The sequence below is a fragment of the Jaculus jaculus genome, chromosome 12 (genome assembly GCF_020740685.1).
Source record: "Jaculus jaculus isolate mJacJac1 chromosome 12, mJacJac1.mat.Y.cur, whole genome shotgun sequence".
In the NCBI taxonomy this organism is placed as follows: domain Eukaryota; kingdom Metazoa; phylum Chordata; class Mammalia; order Rodentia; family Dipodidae; genus Jaculus; species Jaculus jaculus.
This window is the reverse complement of record NC_059113.1, coordinates 64,622,119-64,650,071: the sequence shown is the minus strand read 5'-3', so window position 1 is coordinate 64,650,071 and position 27,953 is coordinate 64,622,119. Positions and strand designations below refer to the sequence as shown.

Below are 27,953 nucleotides of genomic sequence, written 5' to 3'. Positions count from 1 at the left end.
GCAATCTTACCTAAAGCAATCTACACATTCAATGTAATCCCTATCGGAATTCCAAAGGCATTCTTCATGGAAATAGAAAAACTATCCAAAAATTCATTTGGAATCACAAAAAGCCTAGAATAATTAAGATAATACTGAGCAACAAAAGTAAGGTTGGTGGCATCACCATACCTGATTTTAACCTTAACTACTGAGCCATAGTAACAAAAACAGCATGGTATTGGCACAAAAGCAGACATGTAGATCAGTGGAACATAATACAGGACCCAGATGTAAGTCCAGGTAGCTATAGCCACCTGATATTTGATAAAAATGGCAAAAATAACTCTTTGGAGAAAAGACAGTCTCTTCAGAAATTGGTGTTGGGAAAATTGGATATGTATCTGTAGAAGGATAAAAATAGATTCTTCTCTCTCTCCATGCACAAGAATTAAGTCCAAATGGATTAAAGACCTTAACATCAGACCTGAAACTCTGAAACTGCTAGAGGAAAAAGTAGGGGGAACCCTTCAACATATTGGTCTTGGCAAAGACTTTCTGAATACAACCCCAATTGCTCAGGCAATAAAACCACAGATTAATGAAATTACAAAGATTTTGCACTGCAAAGGACACAGTGAAAAAAGCAAAGAGGCAGCATACAAGAATGGGAAAAAATATTTGCCAGCTATATATCTGATAGAGGATTAATATCTAGGATATACAAAAAACTCAACAACTTAAATAATAAGCAATGAAACCACCCAATCAAAAAATGGGCTATGGAGCTAAATAGAGCATTCTCAAAGGAAGAAATACAAATGGCATATAAGCATCTAAAAAGGTGTTCTACGTCATTAGTCATCAGGGAAATTCAGATTAAAATTACATTGAGATTCCATCTCACGCCTGTCAGATTGGCAACCATCATGAAAACAAATGATCATAAATGTTTTCAGGGATGTGGAAAAAGAGGAACCCTTCTACACTGCTGGTGGGAATGCAATCTGGTCCAGCCATTGTGGAAATCAGTGTGGAGGTTCCTAAAATAGCTAAAGATTGATCTTCCATATGACCCAGCTATAGCACTCCTAGGCATATACCCTAAGGACTCATCTCATTTCCTTAAATGTATGTGCTCAATCATGTTTATTGCTGCTCAATTTATAATAGCTGGGAAATGGAACCAGCTTAGATGTCCTTCAACTGAGGAGTGGATAATGAAGATGTCGCACATTTATACAATGGAGTTCTACTCAGCGGTAAAGAAAAATGAAGTTATGAAATTTATAGAAAATGGATGGATCTGGAAAGGATTATACTAAGTGAGGTAACCCAGGCCCAGAAAGCCAAGCACCACACGTTCTCTCTCATATGTGGATCCTAGCTACAGATGATTGGGCTTCTGATTGAGAAGGAAAATACTTAGTAGCAGAGGCCAGTAAGTTAAAAGGAGATATAAAGTGAATAGAAAGGAAGGGAGGAGGGTACATAATAGGTTGGTATTGTATATATGTAAGTAAATGACTGAGATGGGGAGGTAATAGGATGAAGAATGGAATTTCAAAGGGAAAAGGGGGGTTATTACCATTGGATATTTTTTATAATTATGGAAAATGTTAATAAAAATTGTGAAAATAAAAAAAAATAAAGCAGTCAATGCAATACACCACATAATAAACTGAACCATAAGAACCACATGATCTTCTCAATTGATGCACAGAGGCCTTTGACAAAATACACCACCACTTCATGATCAAAACACTGGAAAAAATAGGCATGGAGCATTCATATCTCAACACAATAAATGCGACATATAAGGCTCCTAAAGCCCAAATAATTCTTACTGGACAAAAACTGAAGGAGTTCCCACTGATATCAGTAGCAAGACAGGAGTGTTCCTCTCATCATTGCTCTTCCACATAGTACTTGAAGTACTAGCCCAAGCAAAAAGACAGGGGAAAGAAATAAAAGGGATTCAAATTGGAAAGGAAGAATTCAAGTTAGCCCTATTTGCAAATGACATGATCCTATATATAAGTGACCCAAAAGTCTCCATCCCAAAATGTCTCAAGGTGATAAATTCCTTTAGTAAAGTGGCAGGATGCAAAATCAATGCACAAAAATCAGTAGCTTTTCTATATGCAAAGGACAAATATACTGAGAAAGAAATCAGTGAGACTGTCCATTTTCAATAACAAAAATTAAATACCTTGGAATAACACTAACAAAAGATGTGAAGGAACTATATAATGAAAACATAAAAACACTCAAAAAAGAAACAGAGGAGGACTTATTAATATGGGAGGATCTCCCATGTTCCTGGATAAGTAGAATTAATACTGCAAAAATGGAAATTCTACAAAAGTCAATATACAGATTTAATGCAATAAAAATACTAGCATCATTCCTCACTGAGACTGAAAACTTGACCTCAAAATTCATATAGAATGACAGAAGGCCTCAGATATCCAAACATATCCTCAGCAAAAGAAACACTTCTGGTGGTATCACCATAACTGATCTAGGCTATATTACAAAGCCATAGTGACAATGGCAGTACGGTACTGGAATAATAACAGAAACATAGACCAATGGAACAGAATTGAACACCCAGACTTCAGAGCAACTATAGCTGCTTGATCTTTGACAAACGTGGCAATAATGTATACTGGAGAAATTCAACAAATGATGTTGGACAACTTAAATGACTGTATGTACAAAAATGAAAGTAAACCCACTCATTTCACCATCCACAAAAATCAAGTCCAAATGGATTAAAGACCTCAATATAAGACCTGAAATACTTCAACTGGAAGAAAAAATAGGAAGCATGCTCCATGATATACAATTGGGAAAAGACTTCCTAGAAACAACATCACTAGCCAAGGAAATTAAACAACCTCTGAACCAATGGAATCTCATGAAGCTAAAAAGCTTTTGCATAGTCAAACATACTATAACCAGAGCCAAGATTACCCACTGAATGGGAAACAATCTTTGCCAGCTATAACACTGGCAGAAGCCTAATCTCTAGAATCTACAAAGAAAAACTAAACAATAAAAAATCAAACAACCCACTCCATAAATGGGGCAGAGAACTAAATAGGGAGTTCTCAGAGGAAGAATTCCAAAATGGCTAACGCACACTTAAGACAATATACAATATCCCTAACCATTAAGGAAATGCAAATTAAAACAATTATGAGATTCCACCTTACCCTAGGAAGGATAGCAAACATTAAACAGTCAAATGAAAACAAATGTTGGCAAGGCTGTGAATAAATAGGAACTCTCATTTATTCTTTGTGGGAATGTAAGCTGGTACAGGCACTATGGAAATCTATTTACAGACTCTGGAAAAGGGTGAATATAGAGTTACAGCAGACCCTGTTATTCCCTTACTGGGCATATACCCTAAAAGCTCCACACCTCAGTTCAAAAATATTTGCCCAACCATGTTTATAGCTGTTCAATTTATAATAGCTAAAAAATTGGAATCAACCCATGTACCCATCATTGTATGAATGAATAACCAAGATTTGGTATATGTACACAATGGAATTCTACTCATCAGTAAGAAAAAAAATGACACATTGAAATTTGTAGAAAAATGGTCGAGCTTGGAACAGATCATTTTAAATGAACTCACAATTACAGAAACACAATTGTTGCATGATGTCACTCATCTGCAATTCCTAAAATGGATCAGCCCAAGTTGCTGACATAACTGAATAGCATCTTGAGGCTTGGGCAACAAGGAGGGTAGGGCTTGGGGGAAGGGAGAGGGGGGGGGGGCACAAAATCTTAACCCTAATTGAACTGGCACTATACAATCCTATATCCTGGAAATCAGACTAAAAGGTAGAACCCTCAAGCAAACCTTAGAGGGAGCATCTGAATCGAAGGGACCTGGAGAGAGTGAGATGAAACCTAACCTGGCTTTTTCATTTTTCTTTTACTTGGCACTGGCTTGTAATTCCCTCTATCAGGATGTGGTCTATATCCACAATGAACTGTTGATCAGAGAGACCTACTAGATCTCCCAAAACAAACAAGACAGACTTTGGTCAGAGCACTTGATTACCACCAGAGGTTAATATAAGACCCGACTGCTGAAGACATCAATCGCTTTCAGGACAGATCATGGAGAGACATGATTGGAATCCAGAGGAGAGCCAGTCCTCAGATAATTAGCCCATCTAGCGCTGAAAGGTGCTACATGAGCTACCAAAGGAAAGTAGCCAACATCTGTCCAAGCACTTGTGGGCTCATCTCTCCTGGCTGGCTGAATGCTGGCTGATTGTATAGTGGATAGGTTCATTACTGGCTAAGACTGTTGATGACTTTCCTCCCCCTACAACTTTCATAGCACTTTCTGGCACTATGGCAGTTAAGCCAGCAAGGAGAAGGCTTCTAGGTCAGTGCCACTTGATTTCTCAGTGTCTAGCAACTGATGTATGTGGTGTCTTCATTCTAGTTCTGGTAGAGAACAAAAAGTACTGACAATAGCCTATACTGTTTGGAGGACATCAGGAGCTTCATTGTCCAACAATTCATTGCAGGTTTATCACCCTGGCACTAGGATTTTCCTGTAACAATTTATGGGTTGAGATATATATTTAAATTATCTAATAAAGGGGTAGGTTTACATATGATTTAGTCACATCATACTTAGTTTTATCTAAACCTCCCCATGCCCCATCCCATTTCTATCCCCTTCCCCTAAACCCAACAGTCTCTTTTATTCATCTTTATCAGACCTATATCATAAGCTACCTCAATCAGTCTATCTTATTAAAGAAAATCCTCCGAAAAAGAATTTTGAGGGGCTGAATTGATAGCTTAATGCAAAAAAGTTCTTGGTTACAAGACTTAGGTTTGATTCCCCAGTACCCACATAAAGCCAGATGCACCAAGTGGCATGTGCATCTAGAGTTCATTTGCAGTAGCAAGAGATCCTGGTGTGTCCTCCCTTTCTCTCTCTCTCTCTCTCTCTCTCTCTCTCTCTTTCTCTCTCTGCTTGCAAATAAATAAGTGAAAATAGTTAACACTTTCTCTTTAGCATTTCACTGTATAAGTATATAAAAGTTGTTCTAATTAAGAAAGTAGTTTTGGGCTGGAAAGATTGCTTAGCAGAGAAGGTGCTTGCCTGCAAAGCCAAAGAACCCAGGTTTGATTCCTCAGGAGGCACAAGATGGCACATGTGTCTGGAGTTTCTTTGCAATGGCTGGATGCCCTTGGTACACACACACACTCTCTATTCATCTCTCTGCTTCTCTCTGTCTCTCTCTCTCAAATAAATAAATTAAAATAAAAACTTAAAAAAATAAGTAGTTGTTCTTTATAAGAAATTAAATATAACAGAAATTCGTGGTGCATAATGTGAACAAATCCTGTGAACCTGAATGCCTTAATCATGTGCTAATACGAAAGCTTCCAGCTTCTCATCATGTGCATGTGTTCACATGCCTGGTTGTTGTTATTTTAGAAAAGGAAAATAGGGTAACCTATTTGCAATTTTCTTCAGTACATGCTAGATATTATAATCTATGCCAGTATATAAGATATACCTCACTTAATTACCAGCTATACATATTTTGTATGCATATTTCTTAAGTTTTAAAGCATTCTGCACAAACAGGCATTTGCATTGTTTTCCAGGGTTGCTGCCCTCTTCATACTACTTAACCTGAGTCTACATATTGGAGTCATATACTGGAGTAAATTAGCAATGTTGCTTAATTTTGTTATTTTCACATCTGCTTTGATCTTTGGGAGAAGGGTATAAAAAGATTTCAGCAACTGGGCCCATCTTAAAATTTTGTACTTGGGTAATTAGGATTTGTGAAACATTTTCTGGGTTTTTGTTCACAGTGGTGAGGAGTTTCCATGTTCCATCCATCCTCATTCTTTCAGTGACTATGATTCTCAGCAAAAACCAACTGAGGGCTAGGGAACAGAATCTCAGTGAAGAGGGGCAGGTGATGGTACAACTAGCTTGCAGGATAGATCCACTCAGAAGGACTGGTTGATCTTGAAGTTTTGTTTCTATAAAGGCCTCCTAAAACCACAAATAGAATGTCTCATAATATTCTAGATTCTATAATGGATACTTGTTCAAAACAACCTAGCCTCTTTTTCTAGAAAAGTAAGGTTTTTCACAAGAAGTTTTATTGTACAGAAACATCTTTCATTAGACTTTTAGAAAATAAAACAAAGACACTGGATAAGGATGTTAAATCGACAAGCTCAATCAATGTTGGCATTACCACCAATTGAGCTTGGCTACTAGATCAAATGGTTTTTCCAAGCTGATTTCTCCCAGTCAGACATTTTCATGGTATTAAAAGTCACTTAAAGGTGCTATGAAATTTTCTTCCAGGGCCTCTCTAGCAAAAAATGTTCTTGGTTTACAAATGTCATGCATATTTGTTTGGCTAAAGAACCCAGGTAATTCCTTGGAGATAGCAAGAGAAGTCTCCGATGAGGACAGAGGAGAGCAGGTATATCAGTACATAAGCACTAATAAGTGAATATTGAGGAACTGGGAGAAATTACTCCTTGTGACAGCTTCATTTCTTCACATAGCTTCTTAACTAGTAAGAAATGTTTATAAGTTTTCTTAATTTTTTTTCTAATTTATTTATTTGAGAGAGATAGAGAGAAAGAATGGGCACACCAGGGCCTTCAGCCACTGCAAACAAAGTCCAGAAGCATGGGCCACCTTAGGCATCTGACTTAGATGGGTCTTGGGGAATTGAACCTGAGCCCTCTGGTTTTGCAGGCAAGTGCTTTAATTGCTAAGCCATTCCTTTACCTCATAAGTCTTCTTTAAAAACTAGTAAACCGGCTGGAGAGATGGCGTAGTGGTAAAGCGCTTGCCTGTGAAGCCTAAGGACCCTGGTTCGAGGCTTGGTTCCCCAGGTCCCATGTTAGCCAGATGCACAAAGGGGCGCACGTGTCTGGAGTTCATTTGCAGAGGCTGGAAGCCCTGGCGCACCCATTCTCTCTCTCTCCCTCTATCTGTCTTTCTCTCTGTGTCTGTTGCTCTCAAATAAATAAATAAAAAATTTTAAAAAATCTAGTAAACCATTGTTTTTCCTAATTGATCTACAGAAGTTATTCTATTTCTAAGATTTTCAGTTTGTATCTCTGTGGGGCCTGACAATTCAGTTAACATGCAGCTAATGAACTGGTTCTCAGACTTGAACTTGCCATGATTCACCCAAGGAGCTCACCAACATAGCACATTCTTTGGTCTCAATGCTAGATTCTGGCTTATAGGGCATGTTCCAGGCATCTACATTTTGATAACTTCAGGTGGGTCTCATACAAAGCACAGGGATAACACACCTCTCATTGACTAAACACTTGTCTGAAGCCCAAAAAACTGTTTTGCCCTTGTCCTAATCTGCTAGTTAATACAAAGCATTGTGCTAAGTGATATTCATCATGAGCTAATTTGAGTGGAGCTAAAAGTGGGGCCAGCCCTACTTAGCATCTACTTCATTACCTAACATTGAGATAATACCTATGAAGTAGCTTAATTTTAAGTACTGAGGTGTTATACTTCAAGTAATTTCAGACATTTATTTCCAGGATTACAGGGATACTTTGTTTTTTGGATGTGTAAATATCATGCCACATAGACAGAAAAGCATTTTCCTCCTAGAAACAGATTTTCCAGGTAACTAGGCTCTAAATGGCTAGCAATTACAATTGACTAATCACATAATGAGTCACACATTGACTAACTCCCTTCACTAAGAAAAAGAATGTCCTCATCACATAAGTCTAAGTCACATATTACCCTGCTTCCCCACCTTCCTCACCTCACCTGCCTAGGACATACATTAGCAAAACCTTCTTTCCACAGGTTTAGGACCTCCCCTTCTCTAAGAATTCTTTTTATTTTATTTATTTATTTATTAGTTTTCTATTCTGCAAGTACAGGCAGTTTGGTACCATTAGGAGGCTCATTTGTAGCCTGCCCCCTCCCCATTGGCCCCTCCTTGTTGAGGTATATGGGTCATGCATTGTGGAGTTAGCCCACAGTTATTGGTACGATAAATGTCTCTGTATATCATGACCCAACATGTGGCTCTGACATTCTTTCCACCCCCTCTTCCACAAAATTTCCCTGAGCCATGTTGGGTTCAGTTTTGGTCTGCTTCAGTGATGTGTTGGGGGCTTCTGGGGCTCTGACTCTCTGATTCGGTAGGAGTTGATTTTTCTCTGTGTTGGTCTCCTTCCCCCTTGTGCTGGTATCCAGTTCATCAGGAAAACAGCACCCTTGCTTGTTTTGCCAATTTTCCTTAGTTTCAGCCAGGGCCCTTTTGAGGTATGATGGGGTGGCTCTCTCCTTAGGATCTACATCTATCTGAAAAAGAGAAGCAGACTCTCCAACAGAGAGTAAGTTAGCACCAGGACAAATGAGATAGCCCTTACTTTTTTTATAGAGAGTTTAATAGGTGTAGGCCCTCTTGTAGCCCATGATTGATGGTAGGTTTATATTGGAGAGTGGGCTTATGTTTGGAGAAGGTTCTGACTTGTTTCCCAGCTCCAGCTATGGGTCTCGTACCACTGAAGGGATCAGTTAGCCGAATCAAGAGCAGCTGGTTCCCCACCATGGCTGTGTGCCACTATTGCACTTGTGTGGGCATCACACCAGGTTATTTGCTGCTAACTAAGTTGGACCATGAGTTGCTTGGACAGATATTGGTCATTTTCCCCCAGTCGCCCATGTAGCACCTTCTGGCACTAGACACGCTGACTGTCTGGGGACTGACTCTCTCCTGTCTTCCAGCCATGCTGTTTCATTTTACATGTCAGCTGCATATGGTATCTTCAGTAATAGGGTCTTACCACTAACCTTTGGTGGGCCATCAAGTACACTGACAGAAATCTGTCATTCTTTTAGAAAACCTTGTAGGTTTCTCTGATCAAAAGCTCATTGTGGGTGATAGCCCCATGCTAGTATTCTCTAAGAATTCTTAAAAGTACAATTGTGCTCTCTCTCGGTGGGCTAAAGCTTAGACCTCCACTGCACACCCAGCATTAATAAGACCTTTTTCCTAAAAGATAATCTATCTTTGTCCCTTTTGAAAGATATTTCTCTCCCCCAAAGCTATAATCAGGAACCCACGAAAAGTGGTACCATTACTGTGAAAATGTGTTACTGACAATTGCACTAAGAGCACATTAAGTAATATGTATTTCAAAAGAGAATGGGTTTCAGCTTGAACTTTAACTTTAAGCCTCACTGACAACAAAATCAATGTCATACAGAACATATTTGGCATGCATTGGAGTATAAATCAGGAATCTACCAGAGAAACAGTACCAGTAGTGTTGATCCTGGGTCCTTGGACCTGCTGCAGTCCCCCAAGGTGTCCCAGGCAACCGTGGAAATGAGTGCGCAAATGTAAAGACTTTTGGGAAATAATTTTGGTGAACAGCTTTCTCAGTTTATTGTCAGGGAAATAGGTTTATAAGCATCTGAGTGTGGGGTGGAGGGTCCTAAGGGGATTGGATGTACAAGGTTCCTTGCTGAAGCCTAATTAGCATATGGGGACATTCATTCCAGCACTTAGGCAATGGCAGAATGGGGGGGGGGTGTCAGGTGATCTAGGGCCTCAGGGGGCTGGGCTGTGTGAAGTTGCTGGCTGATAAGGAGTTTCCTGGGCAACTGACCAAAGGTCACAGGGCTATATGCAAAGCCTAAGTTCAGGTGTGCCAGGCTTGGAAAGCTTATGGCCTACTGTAGTCTGGGGATCCTTAGCCATGCCTGGCAGCTCAGACCCCTCTCCTGAAGGCTCTAGCCTGAGCCTGGCAGTGCCTGACAACTCCCCCTTTGTTTTTATAATGGAGAAGCATCATCCCAGATGAGTTCTTTATAATTTACCATAGGTCCATATAGAGTTAGGTGGTGTAGGAGGACCTGATTAGTAGCAAGTTTAGCATTATTAGTTATTTGTTATCTGATAAATTTGATGATACAGGGGGCTACAAGCAATAGGGTTCCTATAGTAAGGAGGGGTTTAAGGAGAAGCCAAGTAACTAAAGGGTTATTGAACCAAGTGGTGGGGTCTTCAGGCTTGTAGCAGTCAAGCAGCTTAACAACATTTGATTTGTTAACAACAACAACAAAAATATTCTTTTTCCAAGACCATATGTGCCCCACCCACATGTTTAGCAATAATGAAGTCTAAGGCTAGACAGTTTTGAAGTACCACACAAGTGAGAAAATTCAATTGTCTCTGGAGAGATTCAAGGCCATTGGTGACCAGAGGTACCCAGACACAGTGTCACACCAAGACCCACCAGCAGATGAATGAAGATCTCTTTTGGCTGGTGCAGGTGGAGTTTATAGGCCAATTTTTTTTTTCTTATAGAGATATGTCTGTGAAACAATCAAGACTGGGGAACAATAAGTGGGAAGGAAATATTTATGCATTTGGGTGGTTATTCCTTTTGCACCAAAGGAGAGTGGGTGTCTTGACACCACCAGTCCTGATTATGGAATTATTGAGCAGGCACTCAGCTCTGGTTGGCTTAGAGCTGGACAGGCAGAGAGACATGACTGGCATCAAGGAGGTTGGGGCCTGTCCTTTGCAGAGCCAGGGATGTGGTGCATACATGGAAAAACAGTTCTTGCCCGGCGTGGTGGCACACCTGCACTTGAGAGCCAGAGGTAGTAGGATTGCCATGAGTTTGAGGCCACCCTGAGACTACATAGTGAATTCCACGTCGGCCTGAGTTAGAGTGAAACCCTACTTTGAAAAAAATAAGAAAAGAAAAACAGTTCTTTCGAACTGGGCAAGAGATAAGAAAAACTTTCTTGTCCTTTTTACCTTCAGGGGTTAATTCTATCCCCCTTTATGTCATGCTGTTAGAGGACAAAGGACCTTACTACTACCTGATGAATGGGACACAAAGTTGTGGCTTGAGCCAGTTAGGGAGTCTCTCCCAGAGAGGGGAACTATTGTAATGGACCCGGGAGTGCAGAAAGATAGTCTTGGAAGAGAACATTGTGGAGAAAGAATAAAATAAGGAGGTAATGAGAAGTGAGAACATAGCAAACTGGTCCTTTTTGTGGTAGAGGGGACCCAGGTAGACAGGCTTGGATTGTCTCAGGGCAATCTGAGGATGAGCTGGCTGAGATTTTCTTCCAGAACTGTTCATCAAATGGCACAGTAGTATTTGACATGGGTTGTAAAGCAGATGAGATATTAGCAGAGTTATCAGAAACATATACACAACATTTAACCTTGATAATAGAGAGCCATTGGTTGTCATTAAAGGCTGTACATATACATATATATACTTGGTCTCAAAACTTACTTATATATTTAAGATTTGAAAATAACCCTTTTGAGCCAGGCATGGTGGCACATGCCTTTTAATCCCAGCACTCTGGAGGTGGCAGAGGTAGGAGGATTGCTGTGAGTTTGAGGCCACCCTGAGACTACATAGTGAATTCCAGGTCAGCCTGAGCCAGAGTAAGACCCTACCTTGAAAAACAAAAAACAAAAAACAACAAAAAAAAAAAAAGAAAAGAAAGAAAGAAAAAGAAAAGAACCCTTTTGACATCTATAGCTGTTTCTTTATTATAGAATTAGAACTATAAGGAAAATATGTCTTAAGTTCTTATTTATTTCCCCTCCTGGAAAGCTCTTGTTGTATTACTTAATAGGCCATTTATATATTTAAGGTATTTATTATCTTTTGTTATACATTTCTCTCTGAGTGTTAAAACCGTGCAGATAGCCAAAATTTAATTAAGGATTAATTTTGGAGGTCACTAATGGCTCCCCAAAGAGACTTTAGGGACCCAGGAGTAGCCCTATAGCTTACTAGTGTTTTCTGTCTGTTAGAATGAGTCAGGGCTGTGCTGGCCAAGTAGTTTTCTCTTCTTTGGGTAGTCAGGAGAACGGACTGCTCCTCAATTGTGACTCTACTGTTTCAGACTGTACACCAATTTTGTTTGGGTCTCCATATCCTCCATTCTCAGGAAGACGGGTGACTTACCAGAGGGCCAGTGTAGAAGTGTCCTATCATCTCCAGTGGCCTCAGGACCTTGGAGCACAGGCCAAAATATTGGCGCATTTTGCCCTTATCATTCTCATTGGCTTTGGGTTCTACATAGGTAATTAACATACTTAGAAAGGAAGTTACACCAACCTGGATGTGTATATACATATGTAGCACATTTGATTACTGAAATAGAATTAGTTAAAGAATGGCACAAGGACTTCTAAAATCATTTTGTCCAACATTTAAAAATTTTGTTGTCCTGTGGCAGAACATGTCATAACTGAGGCATAGGAAGTAGGCATATCTTACACTTTAAATATCTAACAGTTATAAATACAGGCAAAACCTGCTACCAGTCTTGAAAACAATACCAATTAATGTACAAACAAACTAATTGACTTAATCTAGAAATTGTCAGAAAAGGGCAAGTAAGACAGTATAAAGTCATAGCACCCGTGTTTGATAATATTTTTGATTAGTTCATATACATGTTTGGGTACAAATTACCCAGAGAACATTGGAAACAGAACCATGGAGCTTGAAATTACTTTTGCCAGATGAGGACCATTGTTTGAGCATTTGGCTGTACCCTCAAGTAGGGAATATGTCTTAAGAGTTAATTTTGTTATAAGCACTGGACTTAAGATGCCAAAAATGAGTCAGTTACTTTACATACAATAGAGCAGAATCTGTTCTTTTCTGAACTAAAACCGCCTGCTAAATTTTAATATAACCCTTGAATTAAATTTGGTAAAGCTTAAGCAAGCTATCACAGCATATTTTAGCCTTAAAATTAGCTTCTTGTTCCTTAAGAGTTTGTAAACATTTGAAAAATCTCTAACTTTAGGCATGGTGTTTAGGTTGATTCTGAAAATTATTTCCTACACATGTACATCTTTATCCACATATTTAACATTTTGATCTAAGTACCACTCAAAAGGCATTTTTAATGAGTATGCTGTGTCCAACATTGAAAATTACCTTCCCAGTTTCTTTAATCATCTCACCTTAACCCATAATAGACCATCTTTCTTATAAGGCTATTAAGAAAAACTACACAAAATCTACTAATCCTATTACTCACTGACAAGCAAGTAGTCTAAAGACATTTTTATGCCATTAATACCAATAACACGCTTGGAAATGATTTTATTAGGAGTAACTAAGGCAAATTTTGTTGCTATCATGAGGCAGGCTGGCCTAGAAGGTAGGTCAGTTGCCTCCTTCTTTTAAGTAACAGGACATTACAATTTTTTTTTTAATTTAAAAATATCTGACAAATTATAAGTCACAACTTCAGAGAGAATTCTGTTGTTTTCAATAATCCTCTATGTAAGTTTAAGTTGACCTAAAACATAAACTCAGTAATTAAATTATGAAATCATGTAACAAAACATGGCATTGGTTACATAAAATATCAGTTCACCATAGGCTTTAGTTAAACGTGATCTTTTTTTCTTCTGCTTCTTGGTGGTGGCGTTGTGGAATCTGGGCAGGGCTCACATATACCTTTTGATCAGCCCCACCTGGCTCCAGGCACTCATCCAGGTCTAGTCTGTTACAAGTGGAGATAATGGATGAGAGGACTGCTGGCCTGCCGGTCCAAGTTTTCCAGTTACCCAAAGGGGAAAAAATGGGAGGGGGCACTGGGACCGTAGGGGCCCTCTGGGGAAAGAGGGGGTCCCTGGGACCACTGGAGGGCCTCTGGAGAAGGAGGTGGAGACATGGTGGCTGCACAGTTGGAGGCACCATTGTCTAAGCACTGTGAGCCTGCTGCCTGATCCAAGCCACTTTGGAATGCTTGCGAAGTCTGCTTGTACTTTCACCACCTCCCTAGTGAAGCAACTTGAAAGTAAATGTAAAAAGGTGAGGAAATTTGTTTCCTAGGCAGATAAACTATGCAGGTCCACATGTCTGGGCCACATGGATACCCAGAAATCATCCAGGAGGCGATCTGGAGGACTTCCCAAAAGGAGCCAGCCTCCCTCTGGGAGAGCTTAATTCTCTTAACTTTCATGAGAGCCTATAATCTCCAAATCTGTGATTTGTTTTGGTGGGAGACAATATTATTCATAATAGAAAAAGAGGGGATCAGCAACCTGCCCTACAGGCTATTAAGAGGTCAATGTATTACCTGCCTTTTGTGTTGAACAGAAATAGAAGGTTTCTGCCAACACCCAACGGGCTGTCAGGGTCCAGGCAGAGGACAGCTGCCTTCACTCAATGCTCAAGAGTGGCCTCATCCAAGATATGTCAGTTGCCATTTCATTGTGTCTGGTCCCATGTGATGGCACAAACCAAAACTAAAGGAGGATAAAGAGAAACCTACAAGCCCTCAAAAATGTAGAGGCAAGGCCACATGGGCCAATGTCTCCCAGTCCCTCTAGGAGAGCACTCACCTACCCTGTCCACCTCATAAGGTCCCTGTTCAGGTGCCAACTGTGGATTCCTGAGTCATTGGGCCGGCCAAAGTCCCTCAAGGAATCCCAGGAAACCATGAAGGTGAGTGTGCAAAAGTAAAGACTTTTGGGAGATAGTTTTGGGGAACAGCTCTCTCGGTTTATTGTCAAGGAAATGGGTTTATAAGCATCTGAATGCGGGGGAAGGGTCCTTAAGGGATTGGATAGACAAGGTTCTTCCTGATGCCTAATTAGCATAGGGGGACATTCATTCCAGCCTGTAGACAATGGTGGGGGTGAGCAGGTGATCTAGGGTCTTAAGGGTCTCAGGGGGATGGGCTGTGTGAAGGTGCTGGCTGATAAGGAGTTTCCTAGGCAACTGGCCAAAGGTCACAGGGCTATGGGCAAAGCCTAAGTTCATGTGTGCCAGGCTTGGAGAGGGACTGGCCTCCTATAGCCTGGGGATCCTTAGCTATGCCAGGAAGCTCAGGCCCCTCTCTTGAAGTCTCCAGCCTGTGCCTGGCAGTGCCAGACACAGTAGGAGTTAAATAAATTTTCTATGTATCCACATGTACGTGGCCTAGGGGCAAAACGTGGCTTCTGTAGATCTGCCCAGGCAAAACCTATATGGTAAGAGGGCAGACTGTAAACTGAGCCAGGAGCTAGACTTACAACTCACAGATGAGATTCATTCTTCCTCAGGAAACCTTAGTTCTATCCTTAGTCTAGTGAGGGTGAGACCCACCCACCTTGAAGAACACTTTTTTTTTTTTTTTTTTTTTTTTTTTTTTTTTTTTTTTTTACTTAAATTCAGCTGCCTATAAACACTTGCACTGGTAAGTGCCTTCACAGGAACACATCAATTAGTGTTTAGATAACTGGGTTGCTACAGCTGGCACTAAACATAGTCATCACACAAAGCTTCCCTGTCTTCTCTGGTGCATGCCAAGGTAAAGCTATTCATTGGGTTGGAAACAAAGATCTCCAGTTATCTTGGTAAAGTAAAATTATTTCCATTCATTTTATTACTTTGGGCAGATACACTAATAGGAGTTTCATGGGCCTAAGGAGATTCATATACTGATTTTGTCAGCACAAGAACACCAGGAAGTATGACATTTTTTATGAGGTTTTGATATTTATTTATAAAAACCATAGACTATTGGGCCTGGAAAACATCTATTGTTTTAATGACTTAAATAATATACTTTATTCTTAAACTGTTACTAAATTTACCTGTGGCACAACTTTATTTCTATTCTTGGTCTATCTCTCCTTCCAAGAAGGATTGGCTAGTTAGGACCATTGCATCTCACTGTCTACAGTGATCGGAGGGTAGCACACAGAGCAGGGATGGGTGGGTAACATATCAAACTAGTAAGACTCAGTCTTGGAATTCATGTAGGCCCTGCAGCAAGGAATGCTCATTTTTCTGTGGTTACCAAGCTGGTAGAAAAAATTCTTGCACTGTTAGTGACTCCTGGCTATGACAAGACCAAGCCTTCCCAAGAAATATCTGAAAATCAGACAGATAGTTGGGCCAGAGCTAGAGAGACAGAGTACTTCCATTCTTAGAGTCATTAGAATTTTAAGCTACTTAACAATTCCTTCTTGTGATTAAATCAATTTGAGTGATGCCTCTAAAACTGGATGCTATAGCATCTGACTGTATTAGACTCTAGTTGTCCTTCTCACATTTAGGATGTGTTTATAGTATGTTTGCTCTGGAAAGAATGGAAGAAAATATTTCTTCTGTTGCAGCCTCAGACTTACTTTCCTAGCCAGCATTACATGATCTCAAGTGCCATTTATATGATCTATTGGGCAAGCCAAACTCCTGCTGAGCAAAGAATATACACTCACATGACCATATGACAGAGCATGGGACAACACAGACCTCCTCATTTAATGCCTCTGTCACTCTCTGATAGGCACTCATTTCTGCAGGAGAGTCAAAGAGAAGTGAGAAACACATGCAAATGGAAGAAATGCCACATCTTTTTTTATGTTTGTTTGTTTATTTGAAAGTGACAGACAAAGAGAGAGAGAATGGGCACGCCAGGGCCTCCAGCCACTGCAAACGAACTCCAGACGCATGTGCCCCTGAAATGCCCATCTTTTTTTATACTAAGGTCCATAGCCAGCTCCCATGACTGTTAAAATGGACATAGCAGAAGGGGAAAGAAGCCTGAAATGAAGAGAGGAGGAGTGGGAAATTAGAAGCAAAGTTGTATGAAGATTCTAGTATGTATTAGGCACTATGCAAAGGGCCTTTCACATATATTATCTTACCGGATTCTTATCATGGTCCATAAAGTTTTATGATGTATTTCTATTAAGTACTTATCTTCATTTTAATCAGTGAGAAAATAGGCCTATAGAAATGAACTCACTTTTCCAAGGTGATAATACTTACAGTGGCAGTGGAGGAGTTAACATTGAGACCTGATTATCAATTTCGTTCTAAAATCAGTGTGCTTGTCCTGCTTCTTAAAAAGTTCTCACTAAGAATTCCTGGACATAAACAAAGAAGAATTGGCCACCAGCTTACCTTCTTCCCACTTCCCAAAGGAATCTTTGCTTGCTTGCTAATGCAAAGCATAGACAGCTGTAGTAGAGAACCTTTGGACTGGTCAGGACTCAGCTTAGACACAAGCTTTTCTGTGACAGGAGAGTGTAAAGAGAATGAAATATACAAGCAAAAGTTGCTAAACTCTGTGTAACTAAAGTATGTGCATGGAACTGGAAACATTATAGACCTTTAATAAATATTTCTTAAATTGATAATAAATAAATCATAATAATAACACCAGATGATAAATTTCACAATTACAGTAAAGGTAAAGAAGGAAATTTTCATTTTTATTTTGGTTTGATTTCTCTGGCCAATAAGCATTCCCTTCCAAATTCTGCATTGAATCATGTTCTTGAGTGCTAGAGCCTTGGTGATGGCTTGCTGGAAGACTGCCTGAACAGATATGGTATATGCATTATCCACACTCCATCTCGGATGTTCATATGAGAAGAAAGGATATGGAGGGCTTTTAAGATCACTAGAGGATGCAGTGAGTAGGAGTGGAAGGAAGTGTTGAATAAAAAGCAAAGGCAGAATGTGCTTTTTCTCCACTCTACTGATGATAGCTATTGCCTTGTTCAAACAAAGGTTTTATTTCCCATTCTAGTTTGCAAAATTCTAAGAAATATATTTTGGAATTAAATTTCCCAAATTTGAATAGTAGAATAGTCCTGAAGTAGCATTTACTGATAAATAAATCCAACTTAACCTCATGTTCTGACCATGGAACTCAATGGTTGTTAAAACTACCTTTAACTCCATAAGGGAGGGAGTAAGCCTTCTCATTCTGCATCAAGGATACCGCCTCTTCCTGATTACTCATTTCCACCCTTTTCTCCATCCTTGTCCAATAAGAGCAAGTGATTATTCCACACCACAGGGATTTTAAAGAAGAGCATATGACGCAGCTCAAGCCAATAAAATCCAATCAGGTGATCTAATCCTGCTTCCAGTCCTTGCTTTCTAGTTGGATTTGAATCTGAGAATGGTTTAAACATGAGAATTAAGCTAATATGAAAATAACAACAAAATGCAATTAAAAATGGGGAATCAACATCACAATCCAGATTGTTCTTTTAACTGTGATCCCAAACTTAGCATTTCCTTGCAACTCTTCAGGTATAGGATCCAATATCCCCACTTTGTATTTGAACAATGACAACTCAGAATCCTAAAATATGTTTTATAAACTCTTTGCTTGATATTCTTAACAACTTAATCAGGGAAAAGTATTCAGATTTTACTTATGAGAAAATCATGACATGGGAAGGTTCATTTATTTATCCATGGTCATATAAATGGAGCCAACTCTAATTTTAGAGAATATAAATAATTCTTAATATCCTCAACTATTCAAAATCAATGTACAAATTGTTAGGAAGAGCTGTTGAGGATGAACTTTTCTGAATCTAAGGATGATAACTAGATGCATATATACTTCTACTGTGTGTGTGTGTGTGTGTGTGTGTGTGTGTGTGTGTGTGTGTGTGTTTCCAGTGTTAACAGAATTCTGGAGTAATGGCTAAAGCGTGGACTCTGGATTAGCTTTAAATCCTAGCTCTCCTCTATAGTGTGTTGCCTATCCTGTTAATCTGAGCAAGTTCTATGTTAAGACATAGATTAATTATATTTAGTTAAGATTTCCTCATTTGAAAACTGGAATGAAGTATTTGCCTTATGAGACTATTTAATTAATTGTACTAAGATACATAAGGTGCTTAGACAATATGTGCTTTTTTAATGTGTTCCTATCACTCTCTGTTTCACTTTGTATATGCATGTGTGAACATGAAGAGGTCAGTGAAAACTACAGGGTGTCAGTCTTCTCCTTCCACTTTCTTGAGACAGGGTCTCCCTTGTGGTTTATATCCCTTAGAAGGCCAGTTTAACTCATCCACAAGGTTTGGTATTTTCCTCTACCGCCCATTGCTGTATGGACATTGGTATTATAGACATGTGAACTACTTTGCATCCAAGCTTTACATGGGTACTAGAGACTCAAACTTGGATCAACAGGCTTGTGAAGCAAATCCTTTTAAACATTGAGCCATCTCCACAGCCCCAGTAATCTCTATCATGGGATCTGTATTCCTGTTAGTGAATATAATGTTACCCAAATATATCCCAAATTATAAAAATTTGCATTACTTTTATCCTATATTTTGCTGCTCCCCTAAAATACATGATGAAAGATAACACAGGACAAAGTTGCCTAAGTTAGGAAATAATTTCAAAACAGTTACCATATACTGCTATTGTCATAAAAATAAATATTAAGACATATTCCATATATTATCATGTGATTTTGAAAAAAGAAAGCTTGAAGATATTTGCATGAATTCCATGAGATTATTGTCATCCAGTTTTTTTGTATTTTTGCTCCCTTTGGCATGTACTATATAATATATAAGATAGTATGTAATAATTAATTTCTTCATGTTTTTCTATTCAAAAAATCTAATTTACCCTCCACCCAAAATAAGAAAAATATTTTCAAGCTTTTCATATTCTACCAGGAATTGTTTCTCAGCCACCTCACAGAAGCATTGAACCATGAGGAAGAAGTGGACACATTATAGCCCAGAGGGTAATGATAGCATCCCTTGCTATTTATTTGCAGGAATAATTGAAAATTCTCCAGTGTAACTGCCTTCCTGGTACACCCTGAAGTTGTCTTGTTTTAAACATGTCCAAGGACTTTTAGCTGTTTGTTTGAAAAAGCCAAGTGGACATCTGCCCAGAGCTTCCATCTGGTCCCTTCTTCCCTCATTATCTTCATCCATGACTGCCTCTACTTCTGGGGAGGAGAAAATGTAGCCAGCTTTAGTGTCATCAGGCCCTCCTAACACTGCCCCCACAGCCCTTCATTTTCTCACCTCACACCACATGAATGGAGCAAAGAAGGCACCCAGGAACCCAGCATTTCAAAGCATGCTGAGAGTCTTGAGAGATGGCTTAGTAGTCAAGGCTTCTGTGTGTTAAAGTCTAAGGACACATGTGCTACTCTCCAGGTCCCATGTAAGCCAGGAACACAAAGTGAGACAAGTGCACAAAATCACACATGCTCACAAGATGGTGCACATGTTTGGAGCTCGATTGCAGTGGCTTGTGACTCTGATGTGGCAATTCTCTCTACTCTCTCTGTCCTCTCTCTCATAAAAAAATTACAAAAAAGAATGGTAAATCTTCCTCCTTCTATCACAATGTGAAAAAAGTCAACTAGGCCAAGAATTGGGGGCACAGTTCAAGCAAAGTGAACAACCCAACATTGTTCAGACATGTCTTCCCTGGGTTTCTGGCCATAAACATTTTCAAAAGGTTTGCTTCTCTTCAGTTTACATTTCAGTGTGTTCCTTGATAGTCAGTTGGTTCAGCAATGATGATGTGAGTTATCTGCAAATAGTGTAGCAGTCACTTACATCAGTTAAAAGTATGTTTTTCTTGTCTAAACAAAAGCATACCAGGATCTGTATTGTTTTTCACAAGGACAAAGCTCTCTCTTTCCCCTTGACCCATCAGTGTCCAAGATGAATGCTGGGCTTCCAACCATTCATTAGATATCAGGACATAAGCTAAAAGAAGGAACAAAGAATGTATGTTTTCCTTTTTACAAAGTTTTCTAGAGGCCATCCATGTCTTCTACTTAGCTTTTTTTTTGGTTACCACAGAGAAGCTAGGTACTGTCACAAATGGATATCTGGTCAAAAAGTATATCTGTACAAAAACATACATGTAATTACATTCTAGACCTCTTCCCCAGAGCCCACAGAAAAGATATTGATTTGTCTTCTCTACTCAGAGTGCTGTTTCAGCCAGACTTCTGTCGAGAGGTGCTAGGTACCACATCACCCACACAACACAGAGACTTCTACTTCTAAAGAGCCTTATTAAGGTTAGTGCTTTCACATTCCATCTCACTTTTGCTTTCTCTCTTTTCCTATTTGTTTCTAAAGTGAAATTATTTCATAGGTATAAAGTATTTAGCAGCAAGTACCCAACAGCTAATGGTGTGCTTATAAAATAGAAACCTTTACACTGAAGCTTTCCTTTGTATGAAAAGTAAGCTAGACAACATTTTTCCATCTAAATGATAATTAGAATAATTCACTCAACAAATATGTATTAATAAATTATTATGATTTTTCTCAGTTAAGCACCTTTACAAATTATTGTTAAAGGGAAAAGGAAAGAGAGTTGGAGGGAAGAAGAAAAAAAGGAGGAGGGAAAAAAGAGAAGGGGGGGAAGGCAGATAGATGCACAGAGCAAGAATCAAATGGCTTCTGAGGCCATCACTGAGGAAAAGGAGACAAGCACCTCACAGAGGTTTTATTTGCTTTCAGCTTCCAATCCCTCAGGGAAATGATTCTCTGGAAATAGTCACTACATGCATATCCAGTCAGGGAGCACATGGTAATTTGCAGATTAGCTAATAGCCATTAATAGCACTTAAAAATCAATAAGCTAAGGACACTCTAGATGCGCATAGCAGAACTAGAATTCTGTGGGCCCTCCTGGGTATGGTAGCCATGTTATCTTCATCATCATTATCAGCAAAGCTTTCTGCTTTATAACCAATAACAAAGCAATGTTCTGCCCAAATCTATGGGCCAGTACTGCTGTCATTAAGAAGAATGAAACCAAACCTGATCTCGGAAGGTGTACAGTGCAGAAGGCATTACTGTCTGCCACAGAGCATAATACACTGTAACAAAAAATGATGTAAGAAAAAATGAACTCAGATAAGGGCGAGAATTTGGGGAATGCAGGAGAGAGGGGACAGGAGAAGGGATAGGAATTTTTTTTTTAATGTACTTGTACATGCCAGATGAATGATTCCTAAGTCTCTATAGGCCAACTAAAAATAAATAAAAATAAGAATTTTTAAAAAACAAAGAGAATTCAGTGCATAGAACAGCAGTGATGGATAACAGACAAACACAATCAAGTGCAACGGTACTCCCAGCGTACTCATGTTCCAAAGAATGAAGTAACCATGAGGAAAAATTCTGTCTTTATGTCTGCTCTAAATACCAGTTTTCTTTCACCTGGCTCCAAATGCATAGTGGAAAATATTTTTTTAAGTATTCTTAACAGAATAAAGGCTTGAATATGATTAGGCACTAGGAAATAAAAGACAATATTTTAAACTACAGAGTTAGGGGCTGGAGAGATGGTTCAGCAGCTAAGGCACTTACCTGCAAAGTTTAATGACCCAGGTTTGACTCCCCAGTAACCATGTGGAGCCAGATGTACAGAGTGGCACCTGTATCTGGAATCAGTTTGCAGTGGCTAGAGGGCCTAGCATGTCCTGCCCCCTCCTTTAAATGAATAAATAAAGAAAACCTACAGAGTTAGATGTTAGCAGTGATGCTATGATTTCTGGAGGAGGGATGTCAGAAAGATCAGATGAGATCTGGAAATCATGATGTCCATGAGAAGCTAAGGTCTTCAGCCTCAACCCTGGAAGACATGTGCTAGGGCTTGAATGTGATTTGTTCCTCACAGGATCATGTGTTTGAACACTTGGTCTCTGGGTGATGAAGCCTTGCTGTCAGATGAAGGTCATTAGAGCATGACCCTGGGAGTAATCGCCAGTTCAGCTTCTGGTCTTATTCTCTGCTCCCTGATCCTGTGGGATGTGAACAAGTTCTGCTGCAATGTTTTCCCCACCACGATTGATGATACCCCTGAAAACATGGGCCAACATAAGTCCTTCTTCAGCTAGTGGCTTCCAGTAGGTATCCTGTCACAGTTGTGAAAAAGTAAATAATATGAGTAATTTGCTTTGAGACAAGATGAAACAAATATTCTCTAAAGAGTGATAAGGAAGTATATCCCTGCCATAGAGTTGGGCAAACAGAATTTAAAACTATAATTTCCCTTTGGTACCTTGGGAAGTTAGTTTGACATATTCCCTTAGTCATCATAATCTGCAGACACTCAAATCCCTTGAGCAGAATGATGTGACATTTGCATAGAATTTATATATATTTTCTGTGTGTTTCAAATCATCTCTAGATTATATATACATAAAACATAAAATACATAAATACTATGCAAACAGGTATTCTGTGGTATTGTTTGAGAAATAATGAAAAGAAAAAAATCTGTAATGCTCAGTGCAGGCATAAGTTTTCCTTTTGTAAATATGGTTCGTCTGTAGTTAGTTGAATCTACAGGTGCATAGCCAGTGGATACAGATGGCTGGCTATATCAAGTGTAAATTAGTAGTTGTTTTCTTGGTCATGATGCCAACTACAGAAAAATGGTCCCATGCAAATGAAATCCACTGGGCACCTGGTAGAACCAAGCAGATACTACCCTGTAGAGAAAATTTTCACATTACAGAGACCAAACCTCTCCTAGGAGTATGAAAAAGAAAATTGAGTGTTGAGTTCACAACCAAAAATAAAAAGCCATAATAGACAATAAGGAAGATCCAACATATACAACAAAAGAATGTTCTAGAATGTTTGAAAGGATCTTTAAAAAGACAGTAAAATACACATGTATGCGCGCGCGCGCACACACACACACACACACACACACACACACACACATTTGTATACGACTGGCCAAATTATGTAGCTAAACAACTTAAAGCAAGCATGAACCTGTGGAGAGAGGATTTACACGGTGCTTCCAAGGTCTGGCTCAAGGCCACATATTTTGGCCTTCATGGGGATCAGGACTTCAGATCTAATTTGATATCTCCACTAAAGGATCATACTCAATCCTTATGAAGGTTCTTCACTCAAATGACACTGCCCCACCTAGTGTTCAAATGTGAACCTTTAGTAAATCAATCCTTATATGAAATAGCTCCTTCGTTCACCTACCCCTTTGAATATACAAATATTTCCTGAACATTAATGCAAGTTATCTCTTCTCAAGCTTCAGCATTTATTGTTATCATATATGATACTCATTTAAAATGGACCCTATGCAATGAAATTCTGCCTTAAATACATGGTGAATATATCAGTTATTCTCTTGTTGCTAGATCAAAATAGTCACCAGAAGCAGCTTAAGGAAAGGAAGGGTTTATTTTCAGATTACAGTCCACAGGGGAAGTGCATAATGGTGGGGAAACCATGACAAGAGCAAAGAGGAAGTTCAAAGAGGTTGTTGGATGCTGAGCTACCTTTCTCCTTTTAATGCAATTTAGGAATGTAGCCCATATGATGGTGCTGCATAGTTCAGGTGAGTCCTCCAACCTAATGTAGGAAATCTCTCATAGATATGACTAGGAATCATTTTTCCATGATCTTGACAAGTTGACAATTGGAAATTCACCATCACAGAGATGGTTCAGTGATCTGCATATGTAACCAATGTGCCAAATGATTGTTTGTGTAGTTTGGAGGATAGTAAAGTAGGAATGGGCATCTGAGCTGCTGACTAGAAGCCTCTACTGGAAACTGTCAAAAGGCTGACAATTAATATGCTCAGGAACACTTAGATAAGAACTTTGCATTCCATGTTTATACAGCACTATCTGTCCATCTGTGTCTAAGTCATTTTATTTATATAATTATTCCTCTGCATATATACTTTTTAAAAACCCTATTAGCTTTTAGTCTTTTATGTAGGGTTAGATTTTAGCATGTTCTTATGGATATTAGTAGTAGAATAAGAAAGGGAACTGTGTGAAGGGGACAACTACTAAACCAAAAGTTAAGAATTTGTCATTACAATGAAGAACCCTATGCTTATTATATCTGCCTCAAAGTTTGTCCTAGACTCAAGGACTTTAATGACTGACCAAAAATCTTTTCCATGTTTCCAAATTCCATTGTAAAGAATGAGGCCATGTAGCTAGTCCTAGCCAATGGAGTAAGCAGAAATAACACTTAGTAAACAGAAATAACTTGCATTTACACACAATTATTTGACATTTCATTCTTCTCCTCCCAGCATGGATACAAATTGCCCAGATGCTCACCTGCCTCCAGTCAGGGCTATTTGAGTTAGAAATAAACTTGTGTGGTATTAACTCATTAAAATTTGGCCCGAGTGGAGGGGAGAATGAAGAAGTGTTTATTACCACCAAGTATCGGAACACCAGTCTCTGAGAAAGAGAAACAAGTCAAGTCCTATTAGAAGAAAATAGCCTGACATGTCCAGCCTGGTGGTTATTAATAATGGTTCTTGTCTTTACTTTCATTAGCTATTTTTTTATCACTGTTCCCAACATCTTCAGTTACTGCAGGTTAACAGGGATTTTGATATATTTCAAGGCATTAGTTAGTGCTTTCCTTACCACCTTTTTTTTTTTTTAATTTATTTGAGAGCAACAGACACAGAGAGAAAGACAGAGGGAGAAAGAGAATGGGCGCGCCAGGGCTTCTGGCCTCTGCAAACAAACTCCAGACGCGTGTGCCCCCTTGTGCATCTGGCTAACGTGGGACCTGGAGAACCGAGCCTCGAACCGGGGTCCTTAAGCTTCACAGGCAAGCGCTTAACTGCTAAGCCATCTCTCCAGCCCACCACCTTGTTTTTAAGGCAGAATTCTACAAAGCTGTGAGTACACATGGTGGGGGGTTCAAGGAATTATTTGCTTTTTTTTGAGGTAGGATCTCACTCTATCCCAGGCTGATCTGAAATAGTCTCAAAGTGGCCTTGAACTCACAGCGATCCTCCTACCTCTGCCTCCTGAGTGCTGGCATTCAAGGCGTGCACCACCATGCCTAGCATGTTTGCTTTCTTAAGAAGCAAAACATCCTGATATTTTTGATCCATACCTGGGAAGAATATACAGGCCTTTACAAACAATGGACACATTTCTCTAACCTCTTTAGAATGAGTTTCTATTTGACATAAAGAAAATAGTTGGCGCTCCCTCCGACGTGCCCCGCAGGCACTTTATCCTCCCTGGAGCGCCAGGGCCTGCGGGGACGCAGGGATGCCAGCCTTGGAGGGTGCGGGGCGAGCTGGAGAGCGCGCGCGCTCCGGAGCCCGCCGAGCCGGAGGGAGCTGTGGGCTGCGAGGTGCCCAGGCCCTCGGTGTAAATGCAGTATCTGATTTTTTTTGTTTTTTTTTTTTAATAGAGAAAAATGGTTTATTTCAAGAAATCAAAATTGGTTCAACTTTACTAAATACATTTATATACTTTACTACATTAATGTAAGAGAAGGGAAAAATGTATCATTTCTACAGAGGATTCAGTTAAAGCTCAGCATGATATAAAAAAAAAGCATACTTAAATATAGGAATAAAATGGACCTTATTAACCTGGAAAAGAAGCACTATGAAACATGCAAACCCCACATGCAAGAATAAAATAATAACATTATTATCTTTAAAATTGGAAAAATACATATGTCCATCATTATTCCCATTTAATATTGTAATAGTAGCCTTAACTAAAGACAAGAAAAAAATGAGTTAAAAGATTGGAAAGAACAGAACTATGATTAACAAAAGATGCCATTTAATCTAAGCTATATTGCTATAAAAAGCCATAATGCGGCATGCCATCTGTTTTGCAAGGTGAATATTCTTGAATGAAGATGGCTGACGGAAGTGGGAAGACTGTCCTGGGACAAGTGTATATTGAAGTGGAGTATGATTATGAATACGCAGCAAAGGACAGCAAAGGACAGGAAGGTCGTGATCAAACAAGGGGAGCGGTACAACTTGGTGAAAAAGACCAATGAGGACTGATGGCAAGTCAAACCAAATAAAAATTCCAAAGCGTTTTATGTGCTGGCGAAGTATGTTAAGGAGGTCACCCGCAAAGCTCTAACGCTGCCTGTTAAGCCAGCGGTTGGACTACCAAGTAACTGTATGAAAATGATACAGAATGTGCCTCTGCAGAGATCGACAGAAAATGTGAACAAGGCACCCAAGCTTTCAAGTTTCGGAAAGCCAACATCGTCTGCTCAAGGAACAGGTCTTATTCGTGATGCCAATCAGAATTTTGGACCCAATTACAATTCAGGTCACACTCTCCATCTAAACCTGGACCTGGCCCATAATAATGGAAAGTTTAATAGCGACTCACACTCTCCTAAAGTTTCCAGCCAGAATAGGACACGCTTATTTGGTCACTTTCCTGGGCCAGAGTTCTTGGACATAGAGAAAACTAGTTTCTGTCAGGAACAGTCTTGTGATTCAGCTGGAGAAGCCTCAGAAAGAATCCATCAAGATTCTGAATCTGGAGATGAGCTTAGCAGCAGCTCCACAGAACAGATCAGGGTAAGGTTAAAAAGAGAAGCATGAACTGTGGCTCACCTTAGTGAAAAAGAAGTGTTTTCATTAAAATTTTAGTGCTAAAAAAAAGAAAAGAAAAGAAAATAGCAGAGCTGAGCAGATGTCCAAACCACTCCACAGCTGTTTGATTTACAATGTGCCACTGCATTTATGATATCAGCTGTTGCATTCTGTGTCGTCCTAAGATTTCAGAAAGGAAAATTCACAGGTTTGAGCCTATCCAGGTCCTGTGTTGTCAAGGGCTATGCAAGGGGAAGTTGCTGTGAGGTCCCCACAGGAAGCTAAGGGAGAGGATGAAGAAATAAAGCCATGCATTCCCTTCCTTGACAAGACCAATGAGGGAATTGTGAGAAGAAGTGCAGAGAGAAGGAAGGGGGAAATTCAAGTGAATAGCCTAGCTTGGTTCCCTTTCTAACTCCCATTCAGGCATGGGTAGAATTCGTGAGCTATTTCAACACAGTGCAAAAACAGCTGCCCAGGGTTCACAGAAAAGCTTATACCATTCCTTCCACATGATTACAACTTTCAATGTGCTCACAATAAAAACAGAGGTCTCTAAGGGCTGAAAAGTGGTCTGTTTCAGAGCTTAGAGTGCTATAGAGAATCAAATCAAGTTTGATAACATCACTGGGTTGAGAAGCCTAACCCCAGGCAGAACTATAATTTGTAATAAAGTTTCAGTGCAGGAATCTTAAAAATCTATGGCATTCTGAGACAAAGTGGGGAGCATGACCATTGCATTGAAA

General features: G+C 39.5%; 1 pseudogene; it reads right to left on the bottom strand.

Annotated features, from left to right (window-relative positions):
* Nucleotides 1–17,833, bottom strand: part of LOC101618234 — a 30,964-nt pseudogene extending 13,131 nt beyond the window's left edge.
* Between the last annotated feature and the right edge of the window lie 10,120 nt (nucleotides 17,834–27,953).